Source organism: Balearica regulorum, chromosome 1, assembly GCF_011004875.1.
Source record: "Balearica regulorum gibbericeps isolate bBalReg1 chromosome 1, bBalReg1.pri, whole genome shotgun sequence".
In the NCBI taxonomy this organism is placed as follows: Eukaryota; Metazoa; Chordata; class Aves; order Gruiformes; family Gruidae; genus Balearica; species Balearica regulorum.
Genome location: NC_046184.1, coordinates 48,853,185 through 48,871,457, shown reverse-complemented (window position 1 = coordinate 48,871,457; position 18,273 = coordinate 48,853,185). Strand labels below are relative to the sequence as shown.

General features: G+C 47.3%; 1 protein-coding gene across 11 annotated transcripts in view; it reads left to right on the top strand.

Annotated features, from left to right (window-relative positions):
* The first annotated feature begins 493 nt into the window (after positions 1 to 493).
* The window catches only part of ATP2B1 (ATPase plasma membrane Ca2+ transporting 1), a 65,920-nt gene continuing 48,140 nt past the window's right edge, over positions 494 to 18,273 (top strand). For 3 of the 11 annotated variants that reach the window (XM_075748363.1, XM_075748444.1, XM_075748453.1), the window contains exon 1: positions 3,020 to 3,162. The gene's annotated coding sequence lies outside the window, so the exon portion shown is untranslated. Of the gene's footprint in view, positions 598 to 808; positions 854 to 2,382; positions 2,516 to 2,658; positions 2,811 to 3,019; positions 3,163 to 3,642; positions 4,060 to 18,273 lie in introns of those variants that run through there. The other 8 variants (XM_075748383.1, XM_075748418.1, XM_075748434.1 and 5 more) reach the window with 7 other exon arrangements.

Here is an 18,273-nt window from a genome sequence, read left to right as displayed (position 1 = left end):
TTTCTCACAAAAATCACAAAGAGTGTTGTAGCTCGAAGATTAATTTGGAAAACATTTTGAAATCCTCAGGGAGAAGATTTTGTAGAGCTAGAAGAAAATTCTTCTTACTTTCAGTCAATGTATTGCATGTTTTTATGCTATCCTCTTGTATCAGTGCAAGCGGAACATTAAATAATAACTATTTTGTGCCTTGAAAAATGTATCCACTTAGAGAATTCTACCGTAACAGTATCACAAAAATTCAATGTTGATATGTATCCCTCCCACCTTGGCTTCCTCCCTGCAAAGAAAATAGGATATTATTCCCATTTCATAGACAAAGAACTGAAGCACAACCTACCTACCTTCCCTCAAGACAAAAGGAAGCAGGTACAGACATGTACCCAAACTGCAATGCGTTAAACACATCATCTCCTTCTTAGCTGTACCAAAGCTAATTTTGTCTGCCTGAGAGCAAGGAGATACGACAGAACCGTGCAGAGCACATCTGCCAGTCTTGTAAAGCTGTATTGAGAAATGCAATCTCCAAGTGCCTGGGGAAGCCTCGCTGAGCTACAGCGATCAGTGCAGAGGAGGGTGCTGAACTGCTGACAGAATGTAAGAGAATTCGGTTTATACGTGTTCAGATAGTTTTGTATTCTCCTTCTGGGAAGAAATGCAAGAAATCTCCTCAACGGAACAGTCTGCAGGATTGCTTACCTCAGTATTTTGATTTTTCAATTGACCTCTAGACACGGAGAGGTAAGATAGTATTTTTAGCAACATCCAAAATGGGCAGGAACCAATTACTGCTCACAGTCTTTTTTTTTGATTGCCTCTCTGGAACAAGGAGAAAAACGTAACAGGCATTCAGGTAAGAAAGAAAGGAGACAATGAAGCTCAGGCAAGCCATGATAATAACGTAGTTAGGATGATTTATTTATTTGCCAGTCCTTGTGGCTGTTTTGTGCTGACTTCATCCTGTCGCTTTAACCCTCTAGGCTCTGCACGATCTCGGTTCTGCAACAGTAGTGACACACGAGCTTCTCCGCTTCGTGTCTTTTGCAGCACCGGCTCTGGCAGCAGCGGGATTTGAACGGTAACAAAGGAGAAGCAGGGTATTCACGGCAGGCTCAAAGGACCCGACAGCCGGTGGCTCAGCTGGCCGCTCGTTCTAGCCAGATGCCCAACAGAGGGGCGGGTAGGATGTCAAAACAAGGCTCGGAAAGCCCCACAAAGGGGCTGTAGAATTACGTATGGTTTATGGACGGGAATTTTTCATTGAGGGTGGTGGTGTCCTACTGCACTGGAAGAGGAGAACTGAAATCAGGGTCTTGTATTTCCAGCTTCACTCCCAGCCCTGTTATTGACGTCTAGCGCATCCCCGCACAACTCGCTCGCGCTCGGCTGTTCACAACCCCAGTAATTTTCCTTCTCCAGCCGAAGAGCCTTCGGGCTGGAGGCGGCGAGGCGCCCAACACCTGCGGCCCCCGCACCTTCCCCCTCCTCCCGCGGGAGCTGCCAGGGCTCCCCGAGAGGCGGGCACGCCTGATGGGAGGCTGGACCCGCCGCTGCCCCGTCCCCACCACCGACAGCGAGCGACACGCTCGTTCCTGCCGCTCCGGACCTCAGCGGCCCCGCGTAAGAGGGGACCCGACACCTCCCGCCGCGGCGCGCCTCGGGGCGCCCGACTCATCCCTGCAGCCGCAGCGGAGCCTCGCCCAGGCTCCGCCGTGCTCCCTGCGCCCGCCGCCGAGGAGCCGCGACCGCGCCGGTGAGGCACCCGCGGCTCCCGCAGGCGCCGGCCCGGCGCTCAGCACCGCCCGTCTAACCCTCGGGCGGGGGGGGGGAGACCGTGAGGCCACGACGGCCCGGGACCGGGCGGGCACGGCACGGCACGGCACGGCACGGCGTCCCCGCGCCCCCTGGGGCAGGGGAGGACCGCGCCCCGTGCGCGCCGGCGGACCGTTAGGGCGGCCCCGCGCGGTCACGCCTTCCCTCACAGCGCCGCCATCGCCCCCGGGACGGCCCCGGCCCCGCGCGCGGCCACCGCCCACCGGGGCGACCGACGCGCCCCGGTCCCACGGACCGGCTCCCGCCCGCCCCACCCCCGCGGGACCGCGGACTCTCCCGCCGCCGGGGGATCCCCCCTTCCCCCCTCCCCCCCCCCCCCGAGGCAATCCCCGGCCCCGCCGGCGGCGGCCCGCGACCCGCGGGCTGGGGGACACGACACGCCGCCCCGCCCCTGCCCCGCCCCGCGGGAGCCGCTCGTGGCAAAGTCACCGACCCCCGAAGCCCGCCGGGCTCCATCAAACGCCGCGGCCCCGCCCACCGACGTCATGGAAACTAGCGCGTCAGCCTCCCGCCCGCCAGTGGCGGCGGAGGGGGGCGGGGCGAGGCGCGGGGCTCCGCCCCCGCAGGCGCCGTGCCTATCGGAGCCCCTCCTCCTCCTCCCCCATTGAAGACGCCGCACGTCGGGACCCCCCTTCCTCGGCCGCGCGAGGGGCCCCGTCACGTGACCGACGCTCCGCAGGCGGTGAGGGGGGCGGCGGGGACCGGCGGCTGCGGCGCCGGGAGGGGAGGGGGGCGGCGGCGGGAGCGAACAAGTGAGTGACCGCGGCGGGCGGGAGGGCGGAGGAGGGAGGCGGGCGGATCGCTGCGCTCCGCCCCGCCCTGCCCGGTGGCGCCCGGCTCCTGTAGCGGTTGCTCTGCGGTGCTGGGGCTCGGCGGCGCGCTCGGCGCTGCCCGCTGCCTGCGGGGGGAAGGAGGCGGGCGGGCCCCGGGGAGCGGCGGCGGCGGCCGCGAGGAGGGCGAATCGCTGGTTCCTGCCGGTGAGGCGACGGGGGCGGGGCGGGCGGTCCGCGCCCCCCCCCCCCTCCTCCTTCCTCCTCCCCCGGCTCTCCCCGCGCCGGTGCCCCCTCCCTCCCTCCTTCCCTCCCCAATTCGGTCGCCGCTTCCCCTCCGCCCTCTCTCCCGCCCTCCCTCCTCCCTCTCCCCCCCCCCCCCGCGGCCGCAGGGCGGGGGCAGCGCGGCGGGGCCGGCCGGCCGTGGGCAGGGCGGGGAGCGCGGGGACCTTGTGCGCTCGGCGAGCGGGCGGCGGCAGGTTCACGGGCGCCTCGTCCCGGCCCCCGGCTGGCGGCTGGGTGGCGGCGGCGGCGGCGGGGTCGGCCGCGCGGCGCGGAGGTAAGCACGGCGGCGGCGGCTCCGGGCGGATCTCCTCCCGGCCAGCTGGGGCGGGCAGCGGTGCGGCGGCAGGTGCAGCGTTGCTCCGTTCCCGCCGCGGGCCGTGGTCGGGCTCGCACCGGGAGGCGGCGGGCGGCGCGGCTGGTGCGGCGGGGTGGCCGCGGCAGCGGAGCCGCCGGCGGGGCCGGGTGCCGCGATCCCCGGCTTTCGCTGGTTTTCCCCGCAGGTAACCGGAGCGCGCACCTGGCCGTTGCCGTGCAGCCGGGGTGCGGCGTGACCTTGAGGGCAGCGGATGCGGGGCTGAGCCTCCGAGGGAGCGCAGCCGCCGGGCGAGGCGCCGCCACACCGCCACGGCCCCCGCGGCCGGGCAGGGCCGGCACGGCACGCCGCGGCCCCGTAGCCCCCGACGAGCGGGCGGGCGCGCACACGCCGCGGATTAAGGTGGTGCTCAGCCCACGCCGCCCGCCGGGTTAAGTAGCCGGGATTAGCCCGCTGCGGCTGCACGACACCGACATCCCGGGCGCCTCCCCGCCGCCCCGCGGGGGCCGGGAGCCCGGCATCCGCACCCGCGCAGCCTCCCCCGCCGCCTCCGCCTCCTCCCTCGCCCGCCCGCCGCGCCCCCGGGGCGGTGTTTTTGGCCGCGGTTGGGTCGTACGCCGCTCTCCGTCGGAGCGGGCGGGCTGTTTTGATTTATCGATGCCTGGCCGGGCTGCTCATCGACCGGCGCGGGCGGGGAAGGGATGCGGTGCCCTTTGGGCAGCCGGGAGCGCGAAGCCCCCGCGGTTGTCGCGCCGCGGGTGAGCGTGGACCCGCGGTGGGAAGCGCCTCTGACGGCGGCGGTGTCGGCGGTGTCATCCTCGTCCCGGCGGTGCGTGTAACCTTTGGATGTGGCACCACGTGAGTTTGGGAGCGGGCCGGAGCCTCCGCCGGGGGCTGGTTGGCCGCTGACCGGGCGCGGGAGGGAGCGCTCGCCGCTCACGGCGGAGCGGAGCGGGGCAGCAGGAGGGTGGGTGTCCGCACCGCCGCCTGCCCGGGCTTCTCGCCGAGCCCCTCTGCTGTCGGAAAAGGCTGAGGTGGGAAAGATTTAGGATTTAAGCTGACGGGTAGAGGTGGTCGTGGGGTCTTCGGGAGCGTTTCTCCCAGCGCGGCGTCCGGCGGTGCGAGCGGTGGTTGCCGGAGGGGTGGCGGTGTCAGCCGGAGCCGCGACGAGCGTTTGGAGATGGGGAGCCGTGGGTGAGTCTGCCCCAGGTTTTTCAACCTGAGGGGCAACCTATTCGCACAGCTGTAATAGGAATCTCTGCACTGCTGTGCATGTTCCGCGCTCGACATAAATCCTTACTAATATTTAGATGTTTTTTTCTTTTCATATTTTAAAATGTATGAGAAGGGAGGGGTGAAAGAAAGATGCACAGTAACAGAATTTCGGGGGCTTTATTTCTTGTAATTTTAAAATCCCCATTACAGAAATCCTTAAATAACTTACAGCATTCTTAAATTTGTAACCTCAGGTGCTGAGGCTTTCTTCTCAAGGTCTGTTCAAAAGGAACTGGTGATAATACCTTATTCCTTGTCTTAAACCCTCATTCTGAGCATTTGTTTGCACTGGTATCTGGCTCAACAGTGTTTGAGGGGTGACTAGCTAGGTGAATATTCAAATCGTGTGCCTTAATGTGTCCCTTCTTGGAAGTGAAATCCAAAGCCAAATGTACCCGTGAAACATGTTTTGCATCATTAGTGACTGGCAATCTTGACTTGCTGGGGGAGAAGTAGAACGAACCTTTGGAAAACCACCGCCTGTCCAAAACCTGCTGCATCTTTAAAACACTCATGGGTCCTAATGAATTTGAGTTGAAATAGCGTTTTTAGGTGCTTGAAAAGATCTTTGCTAGGTAACTTGCCAACTCCTTGGTTCGTCATACAGTGTATTCAGAAGGTGGCAACTGTAGCTATAGTCAGTGCCATTTTTTTTCCCCATTTGTTGGAGCTTTTCAAGGATTTGTTCCAAACACCACAAATTGTGAATTCCAACAGAAGTAAACTTGTGTATCTTTAAACTATTGGCTCTTTTGGCAGGAATAGCTTCCAATGTACTAGGACTTTAATACTTATGGCATAATGAATGGAAACTCTCTCGGTGTCAGTGGAAAAAGTGGTCACTGAATTCAGCAAGGGGAAAAAAACCTCTTAGGCTTCAATGTGAAATTTTCAGTCTGGAACAGCATTGTTCGGTCATTTGGTGTATTGCTGCTCTTTTGGTTCATTATGGTAACCCGCCCAGGTTGGGTTATCTGAAGAAAATGGGGACCCTGTGATATGTACAGACACTTGCAGGTTTTTCCAGTCAATATTACTATCTCGGTGCTGAACTGCAACATTACTACTTCAATTCATTCAAAGAAAAATGCTACTTATGATGTGGGTAACAGAAAGGATACAAGTCAAAACTAATTTTAAAGTGAATTGTGGCTGTACTCAGTGTATGCACACATACAGTGACTCACTATTGCATATTAAACAGACATGTTTGGGAACTTAAAGCAGAAAACAGACTAGGGTCGCATTAGCATTGGATAAACCGTGTATTTTTTTTTATAAAGTTGCATTGCATACAGGTAATGATATAAGCAAAGGATCCCCATTTGTGTAATATACAATCAGCTAATAATCTGTGAGTGATCCTACCAATTAAAATGCTCTTTTCAGTCTAACATTAGAATCTCATTTAGAAAGTGACTCTTTTGTGGACCATGATATAGAGAACTTCTGTCAGCTGTTAAAATTGAGAACCTTTAAACCATGTTGTGGAAGCTTAACAGGAAGCTGAGAGGCTTGTATATGTCCTGCAGTTCAGTCATGAAGGTCTAGTAATTACTTTTTTTACTGCGTGAGCTTATTCAGAAAAGAAGAGTATGATAAACTGGAGACAGTCATAAGATGAAGATATTAAGAAGGAAGAAATGTAGGTTGGATCCGCTGAAGCCACCTCAAAAATGGATGCTTCGGAAGAATTAACTTTGCCAACATTCAAGATTTTAGAGCTGGGAACTCAGTATTAACTGACAAGTTCAAAATGGACTGGGCAAAGCAATCAATAACGTGCCATAGCAAGCAAGTCTCCCTTGACATAAGGGTGGACAAGATAACCTAAAGTATCTTCTAACTCAAATTTCTTCCATTAAGGTGGACTAAATATTAATGGCACTGAGCATTCTTTACCGCTGAAATGTGACCTCAGTGATGTCTTTCAGTGTTTGAACTGTTTATTTTAGTATATGTTCTCTACTGTTTTTTAAAGGTAAAATAACACTAGTGCAGCAAGGATGCGCATTTTGCTCAGAGTTGAAGTCGGGTTTCAGTTAGCAAAATTTAATCTAATGCAGAATAACGAACAGCCATGATCAGCCCAGGGCTTTTAAAAGTAAATACCTTTTGAGAAATAAGGAAGACTCCTTGAATTTATAGCAGATTTTGTTATAGACATGCATGCTTACTTTCCTCCAAAAGGATCAATAAATTTGCAATAATATTCCTAAATTTGTACTCTTTAGTGTTCTCAACTTGTCTTAAAATTAATAATAATAAAAGTTGTTAAAAGCAGCTGTTAGAGATAATGATCTTTCTCTGTAGAGTATTTTAATTAAAAATTAGATAAAATCTAGAGGTTGCAGTATTATGTCTAAAAAGCTAAGATTAGCTCTGCCTACTGGCTTGCTCTAGTGTGTACAATGGTCTCAAGTAGGGTTGTTTTTTTATTCAAACCTCTTGAGTTTTCTTCTTGAACGCATCATTTTTATTTCTCCTCACAAAATTAACTGACTGAAGAACAAGGAGGGCAGTGGACATGAGGTGATGCTGTTGCCTGTTTGAAAAAAAAAAAAAAAGTGAAGCTATGATGATTTATGTAGAGGATGGGTATTTCTCACAAACATTAAAAATTAATCTACCTCAAAATGGCTTGTCTTTAGATTTGGATTTCTTCACTTTTAAATAGCTGTCATTAATGTTAGTTTTCCCCTAGCTTTGGCTTCAATAGTTGAAAAGGCAATGTTTGCTAACTGCACAGCAGAGTGATTAAAAAATAAGGATTTTTTTGTGTCTGAAGCCCCCCAAATATTTGTATCCACATGTAAAAACTAAAAATGTGTCTGCATCTCTGAAAAAGGGCGGTTGCCTGCAGAATATGGAAGCAATGATAATGAGCAATATATAAGGAGGATTTCTGGAAGGTAACATGTACATGAAATCAACAGGCAAAATATTAGACTAACCCATATTGGAACAGTCGCACCTTTTCACACCAAATGTAATTTCAACACGATTACATGTTATCGTCCAGTTTGTCTTTTATTTCCAAGTTATCAGGCTTTCAAATACAGTTCATAAAATTGAGTTTCTAGTTTTCACGACAGGTTTCATTTGATATGAACAGTAAATTTGAGGGATCTGCCTGTTTAGGCTATTCATATTCCAGTAAACATTATGAAAGTGATTTCTGCTGCCATTTATAAATCTTATTCTAACTGACAGATGACAGCAGGAGGTGTTATTAGTTTAATTTTGGTGAATTGCAAAGTAGGCATGAGGTTTTCTCAGTTGGTAGTTCAAAGGTCTGGTGGGAGAAGAAATGTAAAGAGAATGTAGGAGGCATTAGAAAAAAAAAAAGCCAGAAATAGCTCTGAAAATATATCCAAATTCTTTTTGTCCAGTAAGAGATAAGATGCAACATGCTGTTACAAGAAAGACAAAGAACATCTGCCTTGCCTTTGGAGGGGAATAGACTGAGGAAGAGGGTATACCCTCCCCTTACTGGTGTTTGCAGCTGTGCTGTGCGGTTGAGGAGTGCATGGATGCATTCTGAGGATGACAGAGTAGATAAGCTTTGGTGCTGGCCACTGGGTCTGGCTGGTCTTGCCACGTAAAACACGACTGGTCTCGGCACTAGGGGTAGTGTTGGCTTACTATTGCTGGCTAGTTTCTGATACTGCTTTGGAGGAGAGAGCTAGGTAAATTTCTGCATGGCCTCTTACTTGTGGTGAACTTCAGTGGTCTGCATGTCTCAGTGTTTTTAATATTGCTTATGAGCTGGATGCTGCCTTAATTCCCAGTGAGCACAGGAAACACCGTGTTCTTAAAACACTTCTGTGGAGCCTATCACTTGTAATCTGCTACCCTTACTTGTACCCTTATATTCACAGAAAGATAAGGTGGCAACTGGGAATACAACACTGTTGGGTTCTGACCACTTGGTGTACAGTGTCTGGTCTATGAAGAGGAGCCCCGGGATGTACCGTACTCTGCATAGTCGATAGCGACAAACCCCATCTCAAGGCAGAAAAGATGATTCAGCCACTCTTGCTTTAAGCAGCTGTCTAACTTCCTGGGACTCAACCCAAGGCTCACGGTGGTGCGCTCTTTTTCTGCTTGTCTTATGTCTTCAGTGAAACTCAAACTGTGGTATTTGTTTCAAGATTTTGAATCAGAGATGATCTTAATCAATACATGCACCAGTGGAAGAAAAATCAAGTGCTCTTTTCATTGGAATGTTACAGATGTGCCTTACATAGAGATCACATAACCTTTTTTACACTCGTTATTTGAAAAGTGACTGACGACTCATCCGTGTGGCTCTTTCAGGATTGCTTCTGTGTCTATGCAAATACAAGGATGTGTTGCTTGCGGTGTGTACTTTGGCTTCCTGAACTACTGCATTTCTAATGAAATCAAGACATCTTGGATCTTATGTGATAACAGATTTATTAAAAAACAGAAAAGAAATTGCTGTATGATAGAATAAACTTCATCTATGAATCAGAACAGAATATCTATCTGGATTTTAAAACAAATAAAAAACAGCTGATGGTTCCATATGGGGAAAGGAGGAAGAGCAGACATTAGGTTAGCTGTATTTGATGGAGTTTTTCCACTATAGAAGGAAATAGCCTTAGTGTTATGCTCTTTGTTGAAATAAGGAGCTCAGCCACTAGCAGTAAAGAAGTCTTGTAGCTACTGCAAACATTTTTTAGGAATACTTGTAGAGTATTATAGAAAGTTAAGAGGATGGCCACTGTGACTTTCCAAAAGCTTGGAAAACACTTGAGTTTGTGTGGTGGGAGTTTCAAGAGATGGAAGTCTTAAGTTCTGATTGAAAGACTTGCTAGTCACTTCTGTTAATAGAAGATGTTTGATTACTTTAATATTCCAAAATTATGTAACATTTTTATCGTGGCCTTCTGAAGCTGCCGTGTTGATCAGTGTAATCCAAGAGACTGAGAACAGTGAGGCAGCTTAATTTGTGTTGGTTTATTTGGTTTGCCACTGTGAGTGGAAAGTTTCATAGGGTGGCTGGGGTGGCCTGGTAGCTACTTTCATTTCCACCCTGTCCTGGTCTGCTCGATAACTCCTCACTCCTTTGTGCCATCTCTGCTCCTTTGGACCTATTCGCTGCACCAGTAGATGATTTGTTTTGCACAGTCCCGGTGCACAGACTGGGCTCTCTGAGGAGAGGCTTGTGCGAGGAAAGCAGCACGAGTCATTGGATTGGTGGTGTGGGAACGTTCCTCCTTGCATGGTCATCACGTGAAACCATTCCCTAGAGAGTATAAACCTTTTCATGTAGAAGAACTTGAAGTTACTGTTCTGACAATAACTGACAATCACTCTGATGGAGAGTAGTTTGAGTGCCAGCCCTCAACTAATGGCTTTCCAGAAAAGATTATTTGGATCTATCCATAAAGATCTTTGCACTAAGTAAAAGATTAAAGAATATTACAACGCATTAGCTATATGCCTAGGTGGTTTCTGATACTGCAGTGGAGGAAATGAAAAAGTGCTTGTCATATTCTGCATCCATACTTACTTTCTAAGGTTTTTACTCAGATAAGACTGAAGAGATAGTAACAAGAAGTGGGTAGAAAAGATGACAGGTATGGTTAGCCCTTAAATTATCTGGGAAAGGTTGGTATTTTTTAACCTCTCTGGCTATTTAGATATAGTAGAGACTAAAGCAGGATCTTAATATGCATATTGAGCAGGAGTTTTTTCACTTCCTTCTAGGTGCTACTGCTATCACTGTTGATAAAGCAATTTAAAGTGCAATATGTCACTTGGGTCTGCCAATTTTTCTTCATTTGGGAATGAAGCTGGTGCAAAACTTGATGAAGCCTATGGAATACAATGCAAATCAATACCTAAATTAGAACAGTGTCTAGCAGCCTCACTTCAGTGAGATTTTATGAAACATGAAATGATTTAAACTGGCTGGCAGGATCTGTGCCAGATGGCTTTCAAATATATGTAGTTGAGACTGACAGCTGGGGAGGGTAGGGAAGGTATTCTACCACTGCTAGCACAACTGCTTTACTTCTGCTTTATTAACAACTCAGATCACTTCAGCTTGTGTTCACCTACTTCAGTTCTGAAATTCATGTAGTTTAACAGTGTCAGCAGTTTTCACATTCTGCAGTGAGCTTGCTTTGCATAGTGAAATGTCTTAACATCTTCAGAAAGTCTGATTTCAGACGTGTTTTGGTAATAGGTAGATCTGGTAGATCTGGCTGTGGTGACTGCAGATGTAGGGGTTTGTTTCTAAACTAAAGCTGTATTTCTAAAGTGAGTTGAAGGAGATTTTGTAATAAAGTACTAAATTATCTGGGATTTGAGAAAAGCATGGCCTCTTGGCCTTTTGGAGATTTTTTTTTTTTTTTTACATGGTTTCTGTTAGCGGAGGCACTCATAGTGGAGCTATCCTTCAGAAGGAGATGGCTGCTCACAGTGCATACCAGGATACAGGAACTTTTTGAAAGAGCTTTAGTACAAACACACACTTCCAAAAATGAAATACCAGCATATAAAGCAGTAGTATGTACTAAGAATATCATCTGCTTGTGAGTGAACAATTCACACATGGCTTGCTTTTTTCCTTGTTCATCCTGGCATTGCTGGGCACTGCACAGTAGCAGCTCAAACTGTTAGAAAAGGTTGTCTTGGTTATGCAAAGTCTGACACCCTAAAGCTGCAGTGTGAACTTAAGCTACCTCAAAGCACAGGAAATCAGTTTACCAGATGGAAAAATAGAAGGGGTGGATGCGTTAGGGGAGTACTTTATATCTTCTGGGAAGGTACTCTAGTAACGTTTTTAGTAAGTGGACTACTCACTCCAAAACTGAAACGTTGAATTTGCATAGGTTCGAAGCTTTATGTTTTCATTCTATTGTAAAATCTAAAGCTCAAGAAAAGAATATGGAGAATAAAGCTATATATATAACCATGGGCAAAATAGTTTGAACTGGACAAAGTAAATATATGTTACTTTGAAGCACTGATCATAAACCAGGCCTGTTTCAGTCTCCTTTTGGGAGTTGCCAAAGGTCCCCTCTGAGCATTACTGAGCCGGCAAAGTAAAAACACTACTGAAGGGCTTTCCTCTTCGTTGTGATGGTTGGGACTAGCTGAAAATAGTGATGTGTGTCTGGTGCTGGATTGTGGTGGTCTATATCCCTGAGGGTGTACGGGAAAGCCGGGGCTGCTTCCGCTGCCTGGTGCCTGTGCCCCTGCGGTGGGGCTGGAGGAGGCGGCGGTCTCTAGGAAAGGTCTCGCCCACCCCTCTGGACAGAGGAGCCTGAGTCAGCAGCGGGGTTCTCCTGTGCTGGCGATGACGAGGACTAGCCCACGATGGGCGGTGTTAGCAAGAGCGTGGCCAGAAGGTTGTTGCCCTCCATGTGCTCATGAGGCCGCATCCAAAATGGTGTCCTGTTTTGCACCTCGCCTGTCAGGCAGGCTGGCAGAGGATGACTAAGCTGCTTAGGGGCTGTCCTGTGGCATCTGGGGAGAGGTTGAGCGAGGTGGCTTTGCTTGACCTGGAAGGGAGAAGGCTAAGGAGGGGGACGCTGGCGATGGTCTTCAGTGGGGTCTCGCAGAGAAGGTGCAGCCAGGCTCTTCTTTTTCCCAGGATGAACATGGGGGTGAGTAGAAGAGCTTCTGTGATCGACTTGAGCTGGTGAGGCCTGTGCTGCACTGGAAGGGGACATTCCCCATCACCTGTGTGACCTTCAGGAGGAACCACCAGCGTTGCCGCTGTCTTCCTTGTCACCAGTTCTCATCTAGGGCTGTCCCCTGACCTCGAGGTCAGGTGAGTGTGCGTGCTGGTGCAAGACTGTTGTACCCGCTGGCTGTAGCGTGGGCTCAGGTGTTCCTAAACTGACAGTGAAACCATAGCCTTCCTCTTGCATGTGCCTGCGCTGACACGATAATGCAACCACTTGATGTGCGAGTTCAGCCCAGCCGGCTGTGCTTACCTTCAGCAGAGCAATCCTGGCCACTGGCATAAGCGTCTTAACCTGAAACTTGTCACTGTGGGCTTCTGCTGTTGTTAAAGAGACACAAGCACATCTAAGAGGAGATTCATGTCACTATTTCAGAACATGTCCCAGGTGGCTAAATTTAATATTTTGGCAGAGAAGTTATAAATTATCCATTGCCCATTAAAAAAAAAAAAAAAAAAAAGCCTGATGTGCCTACCTTTGATATAGGTGTTACTGTTTGGTCAGGTGAATCTCCCACGTGGTAGGAGGAATGTAAACGTTTAACCCATGGAATGCAAACAGGCTTCAGAATTTCAGATTGGACCTTCAGGTGACGAAGGGAATGAGAAGAGCACAACTTCAGCATTGGCTTCTAAAAAAGCTCTTGCATCTGCTGCATGCTGTTCATCACTAATTATTGAAGTACTAAATCTCAGGGAGTGATTAATACTGGAATCAGTAATTGTTCAACTGTGTACTAAATGTAAGGTCTTCAGCTTTTCAGGTTAAAAACTGAGATAACAAACCTCTGTAGATCCTTAAAGGCAGCTGTAGTAATTTTGAAGTGTAAAATTCTGTGGAATTTGCTGTAGAAACCTATCCGAGAGGAAAAGTGCTCCAAACATACTCATGTTTCAAGGGGCTTTTAGTGCTTCCCTCCACCCTACCGATTTCATATAAATGGATCACATGCTTTAACTTGCTGATTAGAAGCCTAATGTCAATCTCAAATGTAAAGGCTATTATAAACATAATTGTTTGGGAGTTTAATGAGGCTACAGCAGCAGGGTGAATTGGAGTTGTTGTGTCATAACCAATAAATTACTATTGAATTTTTGGCATTTACCTTGCTTATACCACCTGTTTACAACTTCGTAGTCATAAATACAGTCATGTGTTTTGAAAAATGCATCTTTCCTGCAAGTATGGTTTCACATTTGCTTCGTTCAAGCAGGTTCAGTGTAGTTCTGTGCCCTGTTCTGTGTTGGCACCAGTATTGGATTATCGGTGTGGTGAGCCTGGTTAGATAACCAGTCTGCCCAGAAGACAGCATTTTTCCTAACTGGATCAGCTTCTCATGTATCTGCAGAAACTTCACTGTTGTCAAAAGAGACAGCAACAACTTGGGGAAGGGCAGGATGATCAGAGTGGCTGGGACACATGCTGATACTTGGGCATCATAGAATGGTTTGGGTTGGAAGGGACCTCAAAGATCACCTAGTTCCAACCCCCCCACTGAACATGGGCAGGGACACCCTCCACTAGACCACATTGCCCAAAGGCCCACCCAACCTGGCCTTGAACACTTCCAGGGAGGGGGCATCCACAGCTTCTCTGGGCAACCTGTTCCAGTGCCTCACCACCCTCACAGTGAAGAATTTCTTTCTCATATCTAATCTAAGTCTACCCTCCTGCAGTTTAAAGCCATTAGCCCTCGCCCTGTCAGTACATGCCCTTGTAAACAGTCCCTTTCCAGCTTTCCTGCAGGCCCCCTTCAGGTACTGGAAGGCTGCTCTAAGATCTCCCCGGAGCCTTCTCTTCTCCAGGCTGAACAACCCCACCTCTCCCAGCTGGTCTTCATAGGAGAGGGGCTTCAGCCCTCTGACCATCTTCGTGGCCCTCCTCTGGACTCTCTCCAACAGCTCCATGTCCTTCTTATGTTGAGGCCCCCAGAGCTGGACGCAGTACTCCAGGTGGGGTCTCATGAGAGTGGAGTAGAATCACCATGTTTGTGATGGAAGAGGCAGGGCTTTTCCTGCCGTGGTTGCCCTATGTAAAGCGTACTGAGCAGCCCGGCCAGAGTCCTGGGAACCAACCAGGCGCAGCACACAAGTAGCAAATGCTGCTGGAGCCCTGAATTTCAACAGCGAAACTGTGAGGTGGCCTTGTCCTGTGCTAGAGGAGAAACTTTAGTCAGCTATATCATATTCAACCGTAAGCTCTATAAGATGGGAACTGGTTTGATCCACTTTGACTTATTCATTTAGTGAATTTACTATGTGAAAGTGAAGCTGAGAAGTGAACACCACTTTCCTGTAGAAACTGGGAAGCAGAAACAGCCATCTAACTTGCCGAAGGGTGGTTCTTCTATTATCAAAACTTGAAACAAGTGAAGGCTAAATTCCATAGCTACAGGCACATTCTTCATCTTGGGTAGGTAGTAATAAAAATCTAATGATTCAAGGTGTCAAAGCTTTTTAAAGTTCATGTGAAGTTTAAGATGATGGAAATTTATCTTTTCTTTGGGAGGAGGAGAGTGTTTTGCTGCTTTTCTAGAGGAAGTTTTGAGACTAAGGAGCTCATCACATTTGTGTAAGCTTTTCATATGTAAACTTTTAAATAGTGAAACTTAGAAATAGCTACTCAATAAAATAATTTGATAAATTGGCAAGAATTTTATATTAGCTTAGCCTCTTACAAACAAGTTAGGAAATACTGACTTTATTAAAAAAAAAAATTGCCCAAATTTTGCAGTCTAAACAAGCAAGGAGTGTCTGTGGAGTTTTTTGCCAGGAAGGTATGTTGTCTCGTGTTGGCCTAGAACTTAGTGTTCACCTCCATGAGATGGCAAAAAGCTACCCATCTGTCTGCTTAAAGCCTGTTCCTCTTTCGAACTGTTTCCACAGCCGCCGCTGTGTCAACACCGTTCAGTCGTGATTGCCAACTCCAAAGCAGGCTGATCAATGGAAATGCTAAATAAAGCAGTGGAGCTCTTGCCTCAGAGGATGCGTAAAACCAGATTTGCCAGTAGGTGCATGCCTCTGCGAACACCAGCAGAAAGGTTAGCTGTTTGTTACCTTCCAGTCCAATGCCGCACCGCCGTACCTTCCTGTCTCCTTTGCTAGCGGATCGTCTTGTACTCAGAGTTTCTCAACTTTCTGAACTCCAGGTGAAGCTGCTTTTTTAAGAAGTGAACAACCAAAAGAGTTTAGCTTTTCTGAAACTGAGAAACAGCAGAATCCATAGGAATAAAAACTGTTGACTAGCTTGAACTGTAGCTATATAAAGGTTTGGGGTTTTTTTTTTTGTTTGGTTGGTTGGGTTTTTTTGACACATGAAGCATCAGGCTTATGGTACTTATTAGTGCTGTTAAAGCGTATCCTGCCTTTTACGAGACTTTGAGATGTGACTGCTGGCTGGGGATCAGAAACAAAACACCAACTCTATTGGCCATTGACATACATGTCTGTGAAAGCCCAAGGAAGTTCTTGGTGTGCTTTAAACTAGCTGCATTAGGTTTGCAGGCGCAACTCTTTTAGTGCTTTCTTCAAGGTATCTTTTCCACAGCTGATAAGTAAAATGATGTCTGTACTCCCTCTGCTGGCTCTGCAAAAATAGCTTTCCTGAGCTTAAATAGTCGAGTAGCACCTCTTACAAATATGCCTGTGTGAAATTCTGAGTTAAGAACAGTTTAATGAATAGAAGAGGGATTTTCCTGAAAAATGGGTCAACAAATAGTTACTGAAAGCTAATCAGGTGTCTCAGATGCTATCTCCTGCTATAATGGTAAACACTGGTGTTGTATATACCTTTGTAATTGTAGTCTGGTCTGTTTTTGTGTATCAACGATTGGCTGGGGCTATCCAAATTAAGATACCAAATACTTGTACATCTAGTCATACATGAGAGCCCTATAAGTATTGTGTGCTATATGTACATGAAGAGGTATGATATCTGGAAGCCTCCCATGGGGGAGAGACCTTATACCCTTCCATAAGTTACAGTGCTCTATACATTTAATTGATTATTCTGAGACTACTGGTTTCTTCGTATATGAAGAGATACGTAAAAATTCTCAGCCAGAATAGAAGACTTCAGGCCTTGAATGAGGTCTTGGTATAGATAGGTGTTATGTCCATAATCAAAGCAATTGCTCTTGGAAATCAACAGACATCTTTACATGCCAATGCAGTTCATTCTGTTTTCTTGTTTTCTGATTTACTCTGTTATACTGCTATTCTAGTTATTTTGCCTTTCTGGAATTTAGGGATGGTTTAACAGTTTCAGAGGACTGAGAGAATAGCCTACCCTGCTATACTGGTCAGTAACTGGTCTGAAGCTGGATAAGTAGAATTACAAGCCAAACTGCCCTTTTAGCATTTGCTAATTCAGAATGTCTCTGAAAAAGAACCCCTGAGCTTTCTGATGTGGAGAGCCTGATTTCTGGTTGCTAAGTCTGAGGATGTTTTCTGGCTTTTCATGCCCGCGAGGTCCATTTCCTGGAAAGCGTGGTCTTTTGTCCAGGTATTTGCTTGTATAATTCATGACTGTCAAATATTTCAGAATGGTAAGACTACTGTGCAAACCCGGTTTAAGAATTTGATGCAGCCAAACACACTGTGGTTCCTCCTGTTAGATTTCTCTTTGGGTTTACCTGTGGCTGTCTGCAGATGTCTTTAGGCATTGCTGTACTGAGAAGAGACTGCTTGGCTGTATAAAACCAGGCAGTTGCCCAGGAGTTCACACAAAGTTTAGAACAAGTCTTCCTCTCACAGCGAATGTGTTCACCCTACCAAATATCGTGCTCTTCCAGTTTTTTCCCTTTGGGTATGCTATTGTGGATTAAGGTCTTGAAGTTTAGCCCTGTGACTTGGATATCCCCTACTTATGATCAGAATTTAGAGTTTTACTGCCATGCTCAATAATTTTTGTCTTAATGTCCAAAGTTGTATTTTTAATAATGTTTATGTTAGTTGACAAATAAACCAAAACTTGCAGATCTGCATAATATAGGCCATAAAATTTAGCTTAGCCATGCCTGCCTTGAACCCTTGTCAAGCAAGAACAGCTGAGGATTCTCAGCGCATAGGGAAATGTTTCCATTTTCTAGGAAAACCTAGTGTATTTTAGAAACCTCCAAGTTAAGGAGTCAGAGATTCCTATCTTAAAATAGCTTAAAATAATAAAGTAGCTTAGAATAGCTTGGTTTAGACTTTCTTTGAGCAATTTTGCTGTGAGGCAATTGTTTAAATACTTTAAAATATTTGCTCCGTGAAAAATACTTTTTGACAGCTAATGGCTTATTTTAATAATAATTGCTCAGCAATAAGGTAATGTTTTAGTAAGCACCTATTTTTTGGGTTTTAAGAAAGAAGGCTGTCTTGAAAGCTGTTTAGTCTTAATTAAGTGCATAAAGCATCATGCCTCAAACTAGATTGTGGTTTTGACAGATAGCTGTGTAACTGCCTAAAATTGTTTGTTCCTTTATACTTAGTTTGATTCTGCATTCTGACCATATACTGTTTAATCTCATTGCCAAGTTCTTCTAATTGGGTAACTGCTCTAAACTGTGTTCAAATAAGATATTCCATCCCCTACCCCCCAAAAAAACCCCCCAACAAACCCAAACCAAAAAACCCACCACAAACCAACCATCACCTCAATTTCATGCTGTTTTGGTTAGAAAGAAAGATTTCACTAGGAATGGACACATTTGCAAAAATCTGACTCCTGTAGTAGGAGTGTAGCACACCAAGAATCAACTTGCTATTAATAGTCTAGAAAAAGCTACTAGCTTCTGGTATCAAGTCTACAAGTGCAAAATACAAAACTACACATAAATGTTCAGTGTAAATGGGTGTTTGTTCTGAAGGTGGAGTGGAAGCACTGTTTATAAGCTGTGCTGCTATACCTGTGAATGTTAAACATATGAAGGATATTCAGGATTCTGTTGGCATAAATTTGTTTCCTCCAGAAAAGGAGGAAACAGAAAGCAATGTTGTAAAATATTGGAAGTAGAATCAGACTAAGAATTTAAGTAAACATAGATTAGAGACCACAGGAAAACTTGGCTTTCAACCTGCTTGACACA